Consider the following 19253-nt stretch of genomic DNA (forward strand, 5'->3'; position numbering starts at 1 on the left):
TTTCAGGTCTCTCCAGAGATGTTCGATTGGGTTCAAGTCCGGGCTCTGGCTGGGCCACTCAAAGACATTCAGAGACTTGTCCCGAAGGCACTCCTGTGTTGTCTTGGCTGTGTGCTTAGGGTTGTTGTCCTGTTAGAAGGTGAACCTTCGCCCCAGTCTGAGGTCCTGAGTTCTCTGGAGCAGGTTTTCAACAAGGATCTCTCTGTACTTTGCTCCGTTCATCTTTGCCTCAATCCTGACTGGTCTCAAAGTCCCTGCCGCTGAAAAACATCCCCAAAGCATGATCTGCCAACACCATGCTTCACCATAGGGATGTTGCCAGGTTTCCACCAGACGTGACATCTGGCATTCAGGCCTAAGAGTTCAATCTTGTTTTCATCAGACAAGAGAATCTTGTTTCTCATGGTCGGAGAGTCTTTAGGTGCCTATTGGCAAACTCCAAGCGGGCTGTCGTGTGCCTTTTACTGAGGAGTTGCTTCTGTCTGGCCAATCTGCCACAAAGGCCTGATTGGTGGTGCTGGAGTGATGGTTGTCCTTCTGAAAGGTTCTCCCATCTCCACAAAGGACCTCTAGAGCTCTGTCAGAGTGACCATCTGGTTCTTGGTCACCTCTCTGACCGATGCCGATTCTCTCCCGATTGCTCAGTTTGGCCGGGCAGCCAGCTCTAGGAAGAGTCTTGGTGGTTCCATACTTCTTCAATTCAAGAATGAAAGAGGCCACTGTGTTTTGGGGGAACTTCAATGCTGCAGACATTTTTTGGTACCCTTCCCTAGATCTGTGCCTTGAGACACTCCTGTCTCGGGCGCTCTACGGACAATTCCTCGACCTCATCACTTGGTTTTTGCTCTGGCATGCACTGTCAACTGTGGGAGCCTACATAGACAGATGTGTGCCTTTCCAAATCATGTCAAGTCAATTGAATTTACTACAGGTGGACTCCAAAGTTGTAGAAACATCTCAAGGATGATCAATGGAAACAGGATGCACCTGAGCTCAATTTCGAGTCTCATAGCAAAGGGTCTGAATATTTAAGTAAAATAAGGTATTTCGGGTTTTAATATTGAATAAATTAGCAAACATTTCTAAAAAAAACAACGTTTTTTTTGCTTTGTCATTATGGGGTAGTGTGTAGATTACTGAGGATATATATATATTTTTTTAAATCAATTTTAGAATAAGGCTGTTACAAAAAAAAAAGTCAAGAAGTCTGAATACTTTGAGTTGATTTAAAATCCTTGGTGTCTTGATGGATTTGTCCAAAATCGTGTGACATAGAACACAACTTTTCTGTCCTTGCATTCATGGTATTGTAAGGTGTAATATCATATATTAAGCATTAAATCAGTTAAATTAGACACTGAACTTGAACCCTGTACGAATCCTGGATCTAGTTGTCGCTTTGTTGTTTGTAATGTATGCATTGCAAAATTGAATGCTTCTAATCGAAAGAGTCACCTTACCTTGATACTTAAAACCCAAATCGATACTGTCATTAACGTGGTTCTTCAATAATTTTACATAACTCTTGTTGGATGCGCATTTGGTTTTCCATCTGATTAGTTACATCATGATATTTTCACACATCATAATCTGATCCGGAGAGGAATTTTTCAAATGACAGTCAAGTGACGAACAGCTGTTGTGATGGCGCATGCAATGAAACAACAACCCAAGTGCTGGAAAAAATGTGGTCGCATGGAACGTCCACAATATTTTGGTGTCTTATTCGTTGCACCGGTGAAGATAGTTGTGCCATCAAATGTATGTTGATCATCTGTTGCGGTCTGCTTGATTAAGGGTCTTGTTAGATTTAACAGAGAAAGAGTCAAAGTAATGAGTTCATGCTGCTGTGCCTCGGATTGGACACAGAGTAGTCAATTTTTGATTATCATGCTCGCTTCAATTATCCGTGATTTCATTTTTGATCGGGTTTTGTGAGAGGTGTGGCCAATTTCGTTTGTTTCCCGCAGTTTCAATTGAAGGGTGTTATGCTACTCTGTTGCGGTTAAACCACTTGCTGTTATTACGAGGACGACAACAGCTATTGTTGGCTTCAACTTGGCTTTCCATACAAATCCTTCCATTGAAAAAGGAACCTGTTTTTTGGTCACTTTCTCATTATAAAAACAGCGATGGCGAGATTAATGCTACCGCTATTCATGCCTTTATTATGCGTGCCTGCGTCGACCACATAGGCCACAGAAAATCGCCATGCATGCATCCAATCTATTTAGTCAGGCAGTGTCCACATTGTTCTCACATATTTTATAATATAATAATGCTTTGAATATCAATGCGCTGGCAAGGCCTAACAAATTAATTATCTTAAAGTGACCCTTTTTACATGCTTTTTTGGGGGGAGGGGGGTTCTATATTACAACCTATATGTACAATTATATAAATTATAAAATTGTATAACATTTAGGTCCTTGAAAATTACAATTCCGTAATTAACAAGTCCTTAATTTTAACTTGCCAATGTCTGTATGAACCCTGCTTAAAGGATGTATAGTCCTAGACCTATGTTGTTGAATAGCTGGAGTTGTGGGCCAATTTGCATATGTTCACATCTATTTCTCTAAGTACACATGTGGAACTGCATGAACATCCTTTTTAGTTTGGTTTCAAACCATTTTGAAATGTTGATCCCAATGTCACACATTTGCCCCATTATTTATAGAAAGACCCATATGCCTTAAAGATAGTTCCATGAGGGTTCAGGGAAAAGGCTTATGACAAAATGTATCTACAAACTAAACAGGAAGTAAACCTTCAAGGAAATGGGAATTTAAAAAGTAGCTGCAGACCTGCAAGCCAGAACACTAGAGCATGTCTGCTTTTGTACATGTGTGCTTTTCTGCTTGTCTATCTTCTTATTTTGCCAGAGAAACCCTCAAGGAACCTGCAATGCTGGCCAATTAGCAATACAACTCTGTGCTGTTTTTTTACTCGCGCAGAGCACATACTGTATACCTTTGTTCACTCTATAGCAGCTAGACTGAAGGCACTGTATCTTTTAAAGGGCTTCTACTTGTGTCCATTAATTGTTGTTATTTAACTTCCAAGATTCTTCTTCTCTAACTTCAACTTGAAGTTTAGACTAAAATGAACTAGAGTCATGACATTGTAATAACCATAGATAATGTAGTAGAACTTCCATGTTCACAATCTTACGGTGCATTCAGAAAGTATTCAGGCCCCTTCCCCTTTTCCACATTTTGTAACGTTACAGCCTTTTTCTAAAATGTATTAAATGATTTGTTTTCCCTCATCAATCCTCACACAATACCCCATAATGACAAAGTGAAAACAGGTTTTTAGAAATGCAGGAACTTGGCCTGTTTGTCACCTCATATTTATACCCCAGTGAAACAGGAAGTCATGGCTTACCGCTTGAGTGTTCCTAATCACTATGGTGAATTTAACGTAAAGTATGAATGGGAATTACTCCAGTTAGATTTTACTCATAAGAATTTCTAGAATTTCAATAATTGTGGAACACGTTTCAGAGAAAAATATTTATTTCACATACATTTGTTTTCAATAATTTTACAATTAAAGGTTTGATTTTTGTATTTTGAATGAAAGATCAAGAGGATAAACAGCAATGATTTTTTTTTCCACAGCCCATTTAGCTATTATTTACCAAAGGGTGCCAATATTAATGGAGGGCACTGTATGTAAATGTGATATAATTTTTTTATTTTTTATTTAAATTATATATTTTTTTATTTCTTTGTTATTATGGGGTATTTTGTGTAGATTGATGAGGGGAAAAAAACATTTAATCAATTTTAGAATAAGGCTGTAACGTAACAAAATGTGGAAAAAGTCAAGGGATCTGAATACTTTCCGAATGCACTGTATGTTGAGGAAGGGGACGAGAAGATTCTGTTCTGAATCCCCATCTCTGGAGGCATGCTGTTTGGCTGCTGTTATTTGCATCATTAGCCACCCAATGAGCATGCCAGGAGTTGAGCTACAGTAGGAAGTAGGGATCAATGTTTAGGCCATAGGAGCTCCACTGTGAATAAATAATTCACAATGGTAGCTACAGCTCTGCTAAATACTTTATTTCTGTTCCACATGGCTTTGTAGTAACATCATTGTCTTTATAGAGCTATGGACATGGACTTTACTTTCAACAGACTTAGCAAACTCCCAAACTGGCTTTTACTATGCATTACCCTCTGGAAGTCAAATGGGAGGGTAAACTATTGTGTTTGGGAACCTACTCTGAAAAGATAGTTTACCAAGTTACCAAAGAAGTTCAGCTACACCAAATCTACCCCGAAGAGAAATACTGTTTACTTAACTAAAGTTATTTGGAAAAGGTAGTTATTTTATCTAAATCTGAAATGTCATAGACTACAAACTGCAAGACAGAGTCAGATGTTAGCAGAATGTGTAGCACCAAGCTACTGCAAAATTGTTGTTCAATTACTAGTTGAACTACATTCACTACTCCCCAACACTGGCCAACTGCTTCTTCAATGCTCGCCTTACATGGCCTCCATGTCCCTTGGTGTTAGTTAAGATGCCAGTCCCTGACCCCGCTCTTCCTGTGATCCACACATGGCCCTGACTGCAACCCGGCTCTGATTAACAAATTAACAAGCTCTTGAGCTGATCCTGGATCAGGTAGAGGTGCAGGAGTATGTGACCCTGACGCAGGGATTAAGTCTCCTTTATGTCCAGATTACACAGCACTTACTCCCTGAGCTGAGGGGACGTCAGGTGTGTCCCTGCAGATTAGCACAAAGCTCCTGGTAATGAAAGAAAGGATACCCGGTGCTGCCTCTGGCGCCTTTGAAGTCAGACCAGTCAGGCTGAATAAAAGGCATTTCCCTCCCTCCCTCCCCTACCCAGGATGGGAGGAGCCCCAGAAGAGCTGGAGCCAGACTCACAGAGTCCAGTAGATAAGGCTGAGATTAGCCCAACCTGGCCCGCACCCCTCTCCCTCCAAGGTCTTTATTGGCATGGGAAACACATGCTTACATTACCAAAGCAAGTGAAATGAATCATAACCAAAAGTGAAGTAAACAAATCAGAAATGAATAAACATTACACTCACAAAAGTTGAAAAGAAATAGACATTTCAAATGTCATATTATGGCTATATAGAGTGTTGTAACGAGGTGCAAATACACTTTTACCCAACTTTCTCTCACACCTTTTAATAGAAAGGTAGAAAGGAGTTCCAACCTCCCTGACAGACAGTTGGGACAAAGGTGGGGAGGAGGACAGAGCCAGAGGTGTCCCTAATCTAATGGAACGCCCTCCTCTGGAAGTAGTCCAGTGATTTTTATAAGGTCAGACTTGGAGGCTGGGCCCTGGTTGAGAAAGGTGGAGGAGCATACAGGGGGAGGGCGGCAGGGTTCTGGATGTATTATACAGACACGCGGGAGAGCAGAGCTTTTCTTCCACTGAGAGGGATAACCTGGCATGGAGAAAGGGTCAGAAATAGTTCTCCCTGGAACGCTCACAGACATTAAATACGGATTTAAATGAAACAGTGTTGAAAACCATAATACCCCCCCCCCCCACCCACACACACACACGCACACACGCACACACACACAGAAGTTCTGGTTTTACGTGTGGCTGTTGAAAGAAGAAGCTAAGGACAAGCGAGGTAAAAAAAATCTGAACTCAGAAGTGATGAAACTCAAACGTAATTAAAAAGTCTGAAGCAGGACAAACAGGGAGAGCGAGTTGAAGTCCACTCCATGTCAGAGCCGAGGTCGGAGGCTTGTCACTGATGGACACATCTGACGGCGCAATAATAAGAAGGATTGAGACATTGCATTTGCACACACACAACGCAAACTAAAGATAGGCTGTCTTGGTTCAAAACATGTAGGAGTCTCACCAACCAACCGACCCCCACTTTTCTCTCCCCGACCCTCCTCTCTAATGCCTTTCTCTTCTATCCTCTCAAATCAAATCAAATGTCATTCATCACATACACATTTTTAGGAGATGTTATTGCGGGTGTAGCGAAATGAATGTGTTCCTAGCTCCAACAGTGCAGTGGAATCTAACAATTCACAAGAACACACACAAATCAGTAAAATAATGGATTTAAGAAATATCTAAATATTAGGACGAGCAATGTCGGAGTTGCATTGATTAAAATGCAGTAGAATAGAATACAGTATATACACATGAGATGAGTAAAGCAGTTTTGTAAACATTATTAAAGTGACTAGTGTTCCACTATTAACGTGGCCAGTGATTACATGTCTATGTACATAGGGCAGCAGCCTCTAAGGTGCAGGGTTCAGTAACCGGGAGGTAGCTGGCTAGTGATGGCTATTTAACAGTCTGATGGCCTTGAGATAGAAGTTGTTTTTTAGTCTCTTGGTCCCAGCTTTAATGCACCTGTATGGACCTCGCCTTCTGGATGATAGTGGGGTGAACAGGCCATGGCTCAGGTGTTTGATGCCCTTGATGATCTTTTTGGCCTTCCTGTGAAATCGGGTGCTATAGGTGTCCTGGAGGGCAGGCCGTGTGCCCGTGGTGATGCGTTGGACATACCACATGCGGGCAGTGCAGTTGCAGTACCAGGCAGTGATACCGCCCGACAGGATAATCTCAATTGTGCTTCTGTAAAAGTTTGTGAGGGTCTTAGGGGCTAAGCCACATTTCTTCAGCCTCCTGAGGTTGAAGAGGCGCTTCTTCACCATGCTGTCTGTGTGGGTGGACCATTTCAGTTTTTCAGTGATGTGTACGCTGAGGAACTTGAAGCTTTCCACCTCCGCTGCTGTCCTTTCGATGTGGATGGGGGGTGCTCCCTCTGCTGTTTCCTGAAGTCCACGATCAGCTCCTTCATTTTGTTGACATTGAGGGAGAGGTTATTTTCCTGGCACCAATCCGCCAGTGCCGTCATCTCCTCCCTGTAGCCTGTCTCGTCATCGTTGGTAATCAGGCCTACAACTGTTGTGTCGTCGGCTAACATGATGATCGAGTTGGAGGCGTGCATGGCCACGCAGTCACGGGTGAACCGCGAGTACAGGAGGGGACTGAGCACGCACCCTTGTGGGGCCTCAGTGTTGAGGATCAGTGGATCCTCCCCCAGTGGAGGTGTTGTTTCTTACATTTACATTTACATTTAAGTCATTTAGCAGACGCTCTTATCCAGAGCGACTTACAAATTGGTGAATTCACCTTCTGACATCCAGTGGAACAGCCACTTTACAATAGTGCATCTAAATCATTTAAGGGGGGGGGGGGGGGTGAGAAGGATTACTTATCCTATCCTAGGTATTCCTTGACTACTCGTCAATAAGTCCAGGACCCAGTTGCACAAGTGTTCAGACCGAGGTCCTCGAGCTTAATGATGAGCTTGGAGGGTACTATGGTGTTGAATGCTGAGATAGAGTCAAGGAACAGCATTCAAACATAGGTATTCCTCTTATCCAGATGGGATGGGGCAATGTACAGTGTGATGGCATTGTCTGTGGATCTATTGGGGCAGTAAGCAAATTGAAGTGGGTCTAGGGTGTCAGGTAAGGTAGATGTGATATGATCCTTAACTAGCCTCTCAATGCACTTTATGATGACAGAAGTGAGTGCTGCAGGGCGATAGTCATTTAGTTAAGTTACCTTTGCTTTCTTGGGTACAGGAACAATGGTGTACCTCTCGAAGCACGTGGGGACACTGGGATAGGAAGAGATTGAATATGTCCGTAAATATGTCCGCTCTGAGGACGCAGCTAGGGATGCTATCTGGGCTGGGAGTCTTGCGAGGGTTAACACTCTTAAATGTCTTATTCACGTCGGCCGTGGAGAATGAGAGCCCACAGTCCTTTGGAGCGGGACGCGTTGGTGGCACTGTGTTATCCTCAAAGTGGGCAAACAAGGTGTTTGTCCGGGAGCAAGACATCGGTGTCCATGACGTGGCTGGTTTTCCATTTGTAATCCGGGATTGTCTGTAGACCCTGCCACTCCTGTCACCCTTCCATCACCTTCCCCGATTCCTTCCTCTTTTAACTTCTTGATGCACCCATTCTGTTACCGGGATAATTTTCGTTAACATCTGCTAAATTGCAGAGCGCCGAATTCAAATTACTAAAAATATAAAATGTTCATCAAATCACAAGTGCAATATAGCAAAACACAGTTTAGCTTGTTAATCCACCTGGCGTGTCAGATTTCAATAAAGCTTTTCGGCGAAAGCATACCAAGCGTTTTAATCAGTTCTGTTATACTCACAGTCAATATTTTGACCGTTTTGGAAAATGTAGTGTGTTTTCTATCCTAATCTGACAATTATATGCATATTCTAGATTCTGGGCCTGAGAAATAGGCAGTTTCATTTGGGTACGTTTTTCATCCAAACATCAAAATACTGCCCCCTACACTCAACAGGTTAACATAACTCCCACCTGATTTCAAGCATTCGTCCATGGTTACAATTAATGACTTTGTTCTGGGCAAAATACGTTTTTTTATATATCCCAACACTGTTAAAACTAATGCTCACTGGTATCGGAGTCACAGGGTAATCTCTGGGGGGACAGAGAATGTTCTGGCGAGGATTCATTTCTTCCTAGCAGCTGTCAGTGATTCTTAAAATACTTATTGTCCATCACTTCCTATCCCATTCAGAATCTAGTGCTTGGACAGCCAGGGCTCAACTCCCTGTGTTCCCTCCATCAATGGGACCTTACTCGTTAACAGTGGGAGCTGCTGAAATCTGTGTTGCCCTTACTAACCCTAACCCTTCATCAACTCTGCACTTTTCCCTCCCTACCTGGCTGTCTGTGCTGCTGCTGGAGGGACTCAGAGAGAGTGAGAGAGAGAGATGGGAGGGGATGGGAGAGGGTGGGAGTGCGAGATAGTCAGAGAGGGAGGATTGCTCAGGATAAACTGTGCCCATGAGGGCAGCAGATGGCATTGACTGGTGAGGGGTGGGGGCTTATTATCTTCACTATCTGCATTGCTTGGCACATTATCCACCTCATCCACCTACGCTCCTGTTAACAGATCACTGCTCCTCCTCACTGGTCTCCAGTACAGTAAGACAGCATGAGACTGATCTCCCTCTGATCTACTGTTTGAAGAGGTAGGGTTTCAGATGTTTTCTGAAGATGGGCAGGGACTCTGCTGTCCTAGCTTCAAGGGGAAGATGGTTCCACCATTGGGCTGACAGAACAGAGAAGAATTTGGATTGGGCTGAGCGGGTGACAGGGCTAAGGGACCAGAGGTGGCATACTCTGGTTGGCGTGTAGGGTTTGAGCAGAGCCTGAAGGTGGGGCAGGGAAGTTCCTTTTGCTGCGCCGTAGGCACGAACCATGGTCTTGTAGTGGATGCGAGCTTCGACTGGAGGCCAGTAGAGTGTGCGGAGGAGCAGGATGATGTGGGAGTTTTTGTGAAGGTTGAACACTAAGCAGACTGCAGCGTTCTGGATAAGTTGCAGGGGTTTGATGGCACTAGAGGGGGACCCAACCAACAACCAGTTGCAATAGTCCTGACAGGAGATGACAAGTGCCTGGATTAGGACCTGCGCCGCTTCCTGTGTGCGGTGAGGTCATACTCTATGGATCTTTTAGAGCATGAACCTGCAGGAGCGAGTCATTGTTTTGATGTTTGCAGAAAATGACAGGGAGTTGTACAGGGTCACACCTTGGTTCTTTGTACTCTGGGAGGGGGGACACCGTGGCGTTGTCAACCGTGATGGAGAGGTCTTGGAGCGGGCAGGCCTTCTCTGGGAGGAAGAGCAGCTCTGTCTTGTTGAGGTTGAGCTTGAGGTGGTGCGATGAAAATCCAAGCTGAGATATCTGCCAGGCAGGCAGGGATGTGCGTCTCCACCTGGGTGTCAGAAGGGGGAAAGATAAAAATGGTTGAATGTCATCCGCATAGTAACGATATGAGAGACCATATAAGGATAAGATGGAGCCAAGTGACTTGGTGTAAAGAGAGAAGAGGGCCTAGAACCGAGCCCTGTGGGACACCAGTAGTGAGAGTATGTGGCGCAGACACAGATCCTCTCCATATCACCTAGTAGGAGCTGCCTGCCAGGTAGGATGCTATCCAAAAGTGTGTAGAGCCTGAAACGCCCAGCCCTGAGAGGGTGGAGAGGAGTAACTGATGGGTCACAGTGTCAAAGACAGCAGATAGCTCTAGGAGGATGAGAACAGAAGAGCGAGAGTCACCTTTGGTAGGAGAGCCTCCGTGACACAGAGAAGAGCAGTCTCGGCTGAGTGACCCGTCTTGAAGCCTGACTGGTTAGGGTCAAGAAAGTCGAACAGAGAGAGATAGCGAGAGATTTGGTCAGAGACAAGTATTTTGGAAAGAAAATAAAAAAGGGATACCGGTCTGTAGTTTTTTACATCAGAGGGCTCAGGTGTTGGAATTACATGGATAGAGAACATACAATTATAGGTTCAAATCTCACGGATACCTTGTCACAATTTTTTTTTTTATGTTTGTATTATTAATGGCTAAAGAAATGTGTCCTGTCTGTGCTTGGAGTAAAAAAAATGTTTTTGCCCAAAATAAGCTAGGAAGGTCATTAAAAGTGTTATTGAAACATTCAGTGAACATTTTCAGGAAATTATTTTTAAAAACTACAAATAAACCTTTAATTTCCATTCCTTGAGCATTAATAAAACCTCCCAGGAAAACATTCAAGGAACCAGAGTAAACCGTTCTCAGAACCTCCTTGCAACCTAAAAATAAATGTTCCCAGGACAGGCAAAATATTCACTTCTGTTCTCAGAACGTTTAAAAAACTCTTGCAACCAAAAACAAGAGTTCTCACAATTTCCAAGCCACTAAATGTGCTAGCTGGGCATTGACTGAAGTGGATACATTTTTCCTGAACATTACTAAAGCCTCAATACGAGGTCCAGACGACACAACGGGCTTCAACACTATGGAGTTGCCTCTCTTCTGTTCTGACTGTGCTAAATATGACCTCACCCATCACCCCCAGAACAAACAAGCACAGACAGGCCCTATATTTACAAGAGCTGTCCCAGTCCCAGCCAGGCTACAGCCACAGTACCACAGTTTGTTTTAACATGGCAGCCAGCGGGCTCCTTAGCTTTATGCCCTCCTCCTACCCAGCAGCCCCTGCAATGGCTTCCTAACCAGGTCCGCATAAACAAAATTAGGTTAGGAGGCGTTCTGCAAATTTTGTTTGCCTGACAAGTATGTTTATGTCGACCTTGTAAAAATATACACATTACAGAACATTTAGTTAAACAAATATGATCAGAGATCAGCTGCAGTATTCTGCTCAGCTGTACACTGATGAAAGTGAGTGTTCAGTTAACAGGCTAGTGAACATGAATATGATCTCTCTCTCTCTCTCTCTGGTTGTGCATGAAATGAGAGAGAGTGAGCAAGAGCGAGCGAGCCGAGAGAGAAAAGAGAGCAAGAGAGCAAATGTATAAGCAAACCAACTTCAGAAATATTGGCCCTAAACGATGTGTGGTCTGGGCAAAGTGGATGAAGGTTTGGAGCAGAAACTACGTTGAAAGTGAAGCTCTATACTTCACAATGTGTGCTACTCCCCAGAACTGCTGGATGTATGGCCGGCCCCTATAAAGAACTCAGATCAGATGCACTTTTTAATACTACGGCCTAAATCAAACCTCCAAACATGGGCTCTCTCCCAGTCTCTGAGTGATGTAGCTCTTTCTTCTTAGGACATTCAGTAAGAGAAAATCTAATATGCGGTTCAACACTGTCGACGTCGAGCAAAACAACCAGAGCAAAGATAGAAAGGCCTGGCTCAGTTCAGACTTCCTGGCCTTTATTTCCTGGAGTGGTAAATCAGAGGTGCACTCTGGGAATCTTAGACCTGCACCTCAGGCCCTTCAGCCCAACTGAGTTCTCCTCATGATGGAGGTCATATTTTCTTCCTCTGGCAGACCTGGAACAGGACTGCTCCTATCACCAGCTCCCCGACCTCCTGCTGCTTCTCTACATGCCCAGAGGCTGGGTTACATAAGAAGGGGGGGGGGGGCAGAGGAGATTGGTGTGGGGATGGGAGTGTCTGGTGGAGGAGTGTCATCCGTCTGCATGTTCTTGAGTGGCCTGTCTGTCCAAGCCCACTCCTTCCAGTGACCTGGTGGCCCCGGGCCCCTCTGATCGACATGGCTACTGCTTTCACAACAAACACTGCCGTCATGGCCCAGCCTCACTCCTCCCTTTTGAAGGCCTCTCAAAGGTTTACCTCCCTCCCTTCCTCTTGAAGCCCAAAGTATCCGCCACAGCAGGATTAGAGCAGCCAGCCCGCCAGTTTCCCAGGTGCTATTACCCTTGTAGTGACCACAGACACACTGGAAGTTGCTCTTTAGCCAGGATTATGCAAAGGAGTAAGTCAATACAGGTTAAATCTCTATTATCACTAAGCCAATACTGCGAGCGCTAAATTGTGGGCAGAAAATTGCTCCTTTTCCACGGCAGCAGAATAGAGAGGAGATGGCATCACATGGCACCAGTAATCAGTGGCATGGTTTGACTGACACACTGGATTACTTCGTGATAGACAGGTTGGGGAACGCGAGCTCACCGCTAACTATTTCTCAAAAGCAGCCCGACTCAACGGGCTGTCAAAACAACAAGTAACCAAAAAGGATATCACACACATACCTGCACAGGGGGAGAGAGAGAGAGAGATAGAGAGAGAGAGAGGATGGGGGAATTCGCACTGTGACACTCTACTTACATGGCAGATCAAAAAGGCTTTAAGGGAGGGCAGTCTTTCTTACCTGCGGAGAAAGAAAGAAAAGAGAGGGGTAGGAATACGTTAATACTTTTGCATGTTATTTGATACGGAGGCATGTATAGTAATTGGAGTGGGCCAGGGCAGGCTGTTACTTTTTGTTCATCATTTAGATGAGGCAAGATGGTGAGCTGTTGGCCTTATTTGGTGCGGAGTGTGGGTTCTCTCCGAGTCCGTCTCTGTTTAATAACACAGTGCCTGGGCTGGTCTCAGCTGGTCAGGCAGACTGACAGGCAGCAGAGTCTCCCCCAGAGTTCACTCTTATCTACAGGCTACTCATCATCCCCCACACAGATATACATTCTAACAACAGACAACCTACACTTTATTGTCATAGACGTATACACAAAAGTATGTGGACACCTGCTTGCCGAACATCTCATTCTAAAATCCTGGGAATGAATATGGAGTTGGTGCTATAACAGCCTCCACTCCTCTAGGAAGCCTTTCCACTAGATGTTGGAACATTGCTGCGGGGACATGCTTCCATTCAGCCACAAGAGCATTAGTGAGGTCGGGCACTGATGTTGGGCGGTTAGGCCTGGCTTGCAGTTGGCGTTCCAATTCATACCAAAAGGTGTTTGATGGAGTTGAGGTCAGGGCTCTGTGTAGGCTAGTCAAGTTCTTCCATTCTTCCATCTCAACAAACCATTTCTGTATGGACCTCGCTTTGTGCATGGGAGCATTATTATGTTGAAACAGATAAGGGTCAACCCAAACTCTTGCCATAAAGTTGGAGGCACAGAATCGTCTAGAATGTTAATCTTAGCGCTATACCATTAACATTTCCCTTCACTGGAACGGAGGGACCTAGCCCAAACCATGAAAAACAGCCCCAGACCATTATTTCTCATCCACCAAACTTTACAGTTGGCACTATGCATTCTGGCAGTTAGCGGTCTCCCGGCATCCGCCAAAGCCAGATTGGTCCGTTGGGCTGCCAGATGGTGAAGCGTAATTCATCAGAATGTGTTTCCACTGCTCCAGAGTCCATCGGTGGCGAGCTTTACACCACTCCAGCCGATGTATGGCATTGCGCATTGTGATCTTAGGCTTGTGTGCGGGTTCTCGCCATGGAAACCCATTTTATGAAGCTCCCGATGAACAGTTCTTGTGCTGACGTTGCTTCCAGAGGCAGTTTAGAACTCGGTAGTGACTGTTGCAGGACAAACAATTTTTATACACTCGTCGGTCTCGTTCTGTGAGCTTGTGTGGCCTACCACTTCATGGCTGAGCCATTGTTGCTCCTAGACGTTTCCACTTCACAATAACAGCACTTACATTTGACCGGGACAGCTCTAGCAGTGCAGAAATTTCACCAACTGACTTGTTGGAAAGGTGGCATCCTATGACGGTGCCACGTTGAAAGTCATTGAGCTCTTCAGTAAGGCCATTCTGCTGCCAATGTTTGCGCTTGATTTTATACACTTGTCAGGTGTGGCTGAAATAGCCGAATCCACTCATTTGAATGGGGTGTCCATATACTTTTGTATATACACAGTAACATTTTCACATGACTAATGTATGCAATTATACCAGTATCACGAAACTCGTTTGTATCATGGCAAGGATCAAAATACGGTGTTGGAAACAAACATTATATCGTCATCCAGGTACAGCACACAATATTTGACATACAGTACCTATTATACAAGGTTTTTAAAGGACCAGAGAGTTTGTCTGCTTCATGTTTTCACTTTTGCCATGGAAAAAAAAATATTGCAATAATGGTATCGTCACAGTCCTACTAAATACCATTTAATGACAGGTGAAAATCCAACGCCTGATTTACATAGGGTGAACAGTGCATACGTCAGATAAGGATAAAGTAAAGTCCATCAGGTACGGAGAGCCAACTACATGCAGAATGAGATGACTTGAGGTGTAAATCAACAAGGTATTTGATTAAAACTCTCTTGCAGGAGTTATAGGAGGGAGGTAGGATGAGAGGGAAGGAAGGAGAGACATGAGTGGACAGACTGGACTGCCACTGATGTCTGCACTCCGCTACTGGTCGCTCTGGATAAGAGCGTCTGCTAAACGACAACGAAAATGTTTAAAAAAAATAAAATAATCGAATGAGGCAGAGGCCACAGGCTCACGATACTCATCTGTCCACAGGTTTACATTTAGACTGGACCCCAGTCCCCAGTCCTCCTCTCACGGCCAGGCTGTCAAGGCAGAGCAGCCATCGGGGACTCCGTTACCATTCCAACCATCTCACGGCTACTATACAGGACATATACTGGAGCAGAGCTGAAGCTCACAAGCATTGTGCACTTTTGCTCCTGTGATTTAAAGACTGTGGGTCAAGGAGTGTTTCAGCTATTTACAGGATGTATGCATGTATCCACCCTGAACAGACTTAGACCCTATATCACATATCAGGCCACATAGTAAACTCAGCAGCCAGGAACAAAACATATCTCCATCCAACGTTCATATTCGGACAGATTTGACTGCATTCAGTCATTAAATGTAAGTGCAACAATATTAGAGTGACCTTATCGACGTTTCCAATGTGGAAATTCTAACAAGCCTCAAATAAACAAATACCACATGATTACAGATCAGTACGTACGGGTTCATTCTTGGAGATACTCGGGCTTCTGCATCAAAGAATAGGGGATAACATATCTGTTTTACAAGCCATTACTCACTTCCTTTCTTGCAAGCCTGTTGTCCATGTTGTCTTATCTATTCTATAATTGTGCCTTATTATACTGGCCAGATAAGGATGAGTGAAGTCAGGACGTCACTTCTCATGTAAACATTTCCATGTGTGTGTGTGTGTGTGTGTGTGTGTGTGTGTGTGTGTGTGTGTGTGTGTGTGTGTGTGTGTGTGTGTGTGTGTGTGTGTGAGTGAGTGAGCAGAGGAGCCCTGGTCTCGTCTTAGAGCGAGACACAACACCACAGACAGTGAGCAGGCGATGCAGCTGTTTCTCTGCGGCCACAGAGGGGAGTTTTTAATTGAATGTGAATACAGAGGCTTTTAATTTGGCCCTGGCTACAGAGACACGCACTGGGCCCTAAGTGGGGAAGGAGGGGCAGCTCCGGTCTCATCCAAAACCCCTTGCCACACCCCCTCACCCCTCCAATTACTATCCAGGGGAATGCTGGGAAAAAAACAACAACAACAACAACAAATCATTGTCATGTTCAAAGAGCTCTGCTAGTTTTGAACGACTGCCATCACATTAAGGGGATCGAGGGAGTAGAGTATGTATGTGTGTGTGTAGTGTACACAGTTGTACTCTGGTGTGATGAGCGATGGCACGCCCTGTTGCTGGTTGGAGCAGGATAGGATGGGATGGGAGGCGCGGTCGTCGATCCACGCTGGGTGTTTTAGAAGGCCTGTCTATTTATTTAAACAGCCGTAATTATGTGATAACTCAAATCAGTGGGCTGGGTAGACAACGTGACGTAACAGTGGGACTCAACCTCTCTGTTACCTCCCTCTCTCCCTCCGGGTACGGCCTGCAGTTCAATGGAAAACATTGCATGAGGAGGAGACGCAAAGCCAAGAGTAGGGTTATTTTTCGATTGAGTAAAGCCTGGTAGATAGCCATATGGGTTTCATTTGAGCTCTGCTGTAGGTAAGAGGCGGGGGGAAGGAGGTACACAATAACCAGCCTTAAATAACCAGCCTTATTATCATGACTTAGAGCCCTGATTTAATGTATTTGCTGTGTGGGGATAAGGTACTTTCTTAAAGTGGTCGACAGTCTGTTGCCTGCATACACACTCTCTTACAGGGTAAAATGCTGAGCAACAGTCGTGTTTTCTTTCTTTCTGAAATGTGGGACTGTTTAAAGTCGCTGATGAGCTCAGTCTGTTTCGAACACTCAGCCCCCCCCCTCCACCCACATGCTCCACACACACACACACACACACACACACACACACACACACACACACACACACACACACACACACACACAGAGAATGCAGGGATTGTGTGCTCATCCAAGAAAAGCACACATCTCCAGTGTTCCTCGTCACTGATAGCCCTGGAGTCAGAGCACCTTTTTACAGCACTAACTCAGACTAGCAGTTTAACTGCTCTAGGCCATGGCGGTGGTGTGAGGGCCAGAGGCATGTAAACACTAGACTACAATGCACAGACTGACCAGAGTGCACGCTTCTGTCATTCAAAGCTCTTTATAACCCTGTTCCCACAAGCCACAGAGCAGTGCTGGGACACAATATGCTGGCATCACTCACATTCAGTCAACCCCGGGTCCGTACAGCCAGGCGGATAGTATAGGGCCTGACAGCACAATGAATACATGAAATCAAAAGAACACCGTCTTGTTCACTCATGTAATATTGTCATGCACGTTCTTATTATACAATTGATCACATTGAACGAGAAGGAATCACGAAAAAGCACACCTCAAATCTGTAAACATTCGGAGTGATTTTCCAGCCTGTAGTGCAACACTGCAAAAAGCCTTAAATCGGTGCAACTTTGTTAGGCCGTTTTTGTGTTCTTTCAAATTGCATCTGGAAATGTTTAAATGTCATTAAAATATGTGCTGGGTGAATAAGCGGGGCTCAAATTTCTGCCAAAAATTGCCTGGAGAACCATGGATCCATTATGAGCTATTGAGCTTCACTGTACAGAGCCTCTTATCGAGACACCTCCTCACACATTGTCATCAGTCCCCATTTACTCACCTGTAGTATTTTTGAGGAGTGACGTGACAAGGACTTTTATTCACAAATGCATGTGACAGTCAAGAGTGAAGAGAGAGGAGGTGGAAAGAGGGGGGGAAAAACACGGAAGCTTCAGAGAACTCTTACGAGTGTCTGTGTGCGGCCCATGCCAAGAAAAATAAGGCCTGAGCAAGAGGCATGGCAGGAAACGGCCTCCACTGGGGGAGGGGTGGGGGTCCACAGGCACGTAGAGAGAGAGAGAGAGAGAGAGAGAGAGAAAGAGAGAGAGGAAAGAGAGAGAAACAAAAACAAAAAGAGAAACATGAGAGAAAGAGAGAGCGAGAGATGAAACCCCACATCTCTACTAAAACCCTCTCCAATCCTCACATGGCACTCTTCGCCATACTCTTGTATTTGCAGACGATGGCACACATTTTGAACCATCAACACAGATTTGGGCACCAAGCAGACCTCTGTGCCATCAGAAGGTCAGCTCAGGAAAATGATTTGACACTTGCTGACAGACAAATAAATTGGGAGACAGAATGGGAAAATGTATATTTGGATCTTCTAGAAACACCAACGTACCATAGAATGCCACGAAAAAGACATGACATAGGTATTAGTCCATCAACATTATGTGAGTTCTGCACCACAGGGGGACCGTGATAATTTTCAGGATGTGCTGTGGAACTGTCCGGAAGTGGTTGAATTCTGAGGAAAAGCAAACGATGCCATCTCTGTACTTAGATAAAATACTGTCATTAGATCCAATAGTGATGTTGCTTTGTGATGACTCTGATTTGCACTTGTCAGCACGCCAACGGAGGCTATGGTTGGCAGGAACCACACCTGATAAGAAAATGACTGTACAGAGTTGGATTCCTACTCATCAGTTACCATTGCAACAATGGCTGCTCACCTTTAAGGAAATGGTAGTTATGGAGTTCTCCACGGCCAGAATCCACAGGCCAAGGTGTCCACATGAAGAAGAAAAAAAGCAGCAGTGGACATTTCTGAACTCTTAACCAACGGGTCTTTACATCCATTTTGTTCAGTAGACTTAACATATAATATTCATTTATATGTCTTTATCTCATCTTATTTGACATGCTATCAGATTGTCTGTGTGTGTGTGTGTGTGTGGGGGGGGGGGGGTTAAAAAATATATCTATAAATATATTGTATGAATCCTACGAATTAAAATAATAAAAACTTGATGTAAAACTTCTTCTTTTTTAAGACGAAAAGGTCAGCTCAGTTCAGGCTGCCTCTCTCTCCACTAGCAAGGCCAACATCTGCATCTGGATCACAAACTCCTCCACAACAGAGCCAGAGGAACATTACTCACCACATACGCTGGTCATTAGTGCTGGATAGGCTGTTTTGAGGCTTAAACGTACTTTGTTTAATGTACAATATGCCGCACGGTAGTGTTGGTATGCAAAGTACTTACTATCCTATATGTTATTGGTGTGATTTGAATACAGTGGAGCAGTGCAATTGTAATGACAGCAGCTGCTAGTTTGCTCTCTGGACTGGGGGATAATAAACACAATCTGTTGACGCTTTTGTCTCCAGCCAGTCTCTGATGTAGCAAACGGAAAATGGAGAGACTGGACACCTGGAGGAGGAAAACAACTCTGACTAAAAGGAACCATGTTGTACTCCAGACTAAGTGTTTGTAAAGGTTGTTCGCCTTACCAACAGATCATAAAAAAAGACAGCAGCAGAGCTTGGCCACTTGGCCAGTGAACGTAAACACACGTAAACACGGCCATGTTTCCAGGTCTTACCCACCGCCCAGCCCCCTCTGACCACCCCAGCCCCCTCTGCCCCCCCCTCCACGCTG

General features: G+C 44.6%; 1 protein-coding gene across 2 annotated transcripts in view; it reads right to left on the bottom strand.

Moving 5' to 3' along the window:
* The window catches only part of pdzrn3b (PDZ domain containing RING finger 3b), a 132340-nt gene that overhangs the window by 51277 nt on the left and 61810 nt on the right, over positions 1 to 19253 (bottom strand). The window contains exon 1 of one of the 2 annotated variants that reach the window (XM_064968898.1): positions 12686 to 12709. The exons of the other annotated variant lie outside the window; for it this stretch is intronic. The gene's annotated coding sequence lies outside the window, so the exon portion shown is untranslated. Of the gene's footprint in view, positions 1 to 12685; positions 12710 to 19253 lie in introns of those variants that run through there. 2 annotated transcript variants of the gene reach the window in all.

Source organism: Oncorhynchus masou, chromosome 6, assembly GCF_036934945.1.
Source record: "Oncorhynchus masou masou isolate Uvic2021 chromosome 6, UVic_Omas_1.1, whole genome shotgun sequence".
Classification (NCBI taxonomy): domain Eukaryota; kingdom Metazoa; phylum Chordata; class Actinopteri; order Salmoniformes; family Salmonidae; genus Oncorhynchus; species Oncorhynchus masou.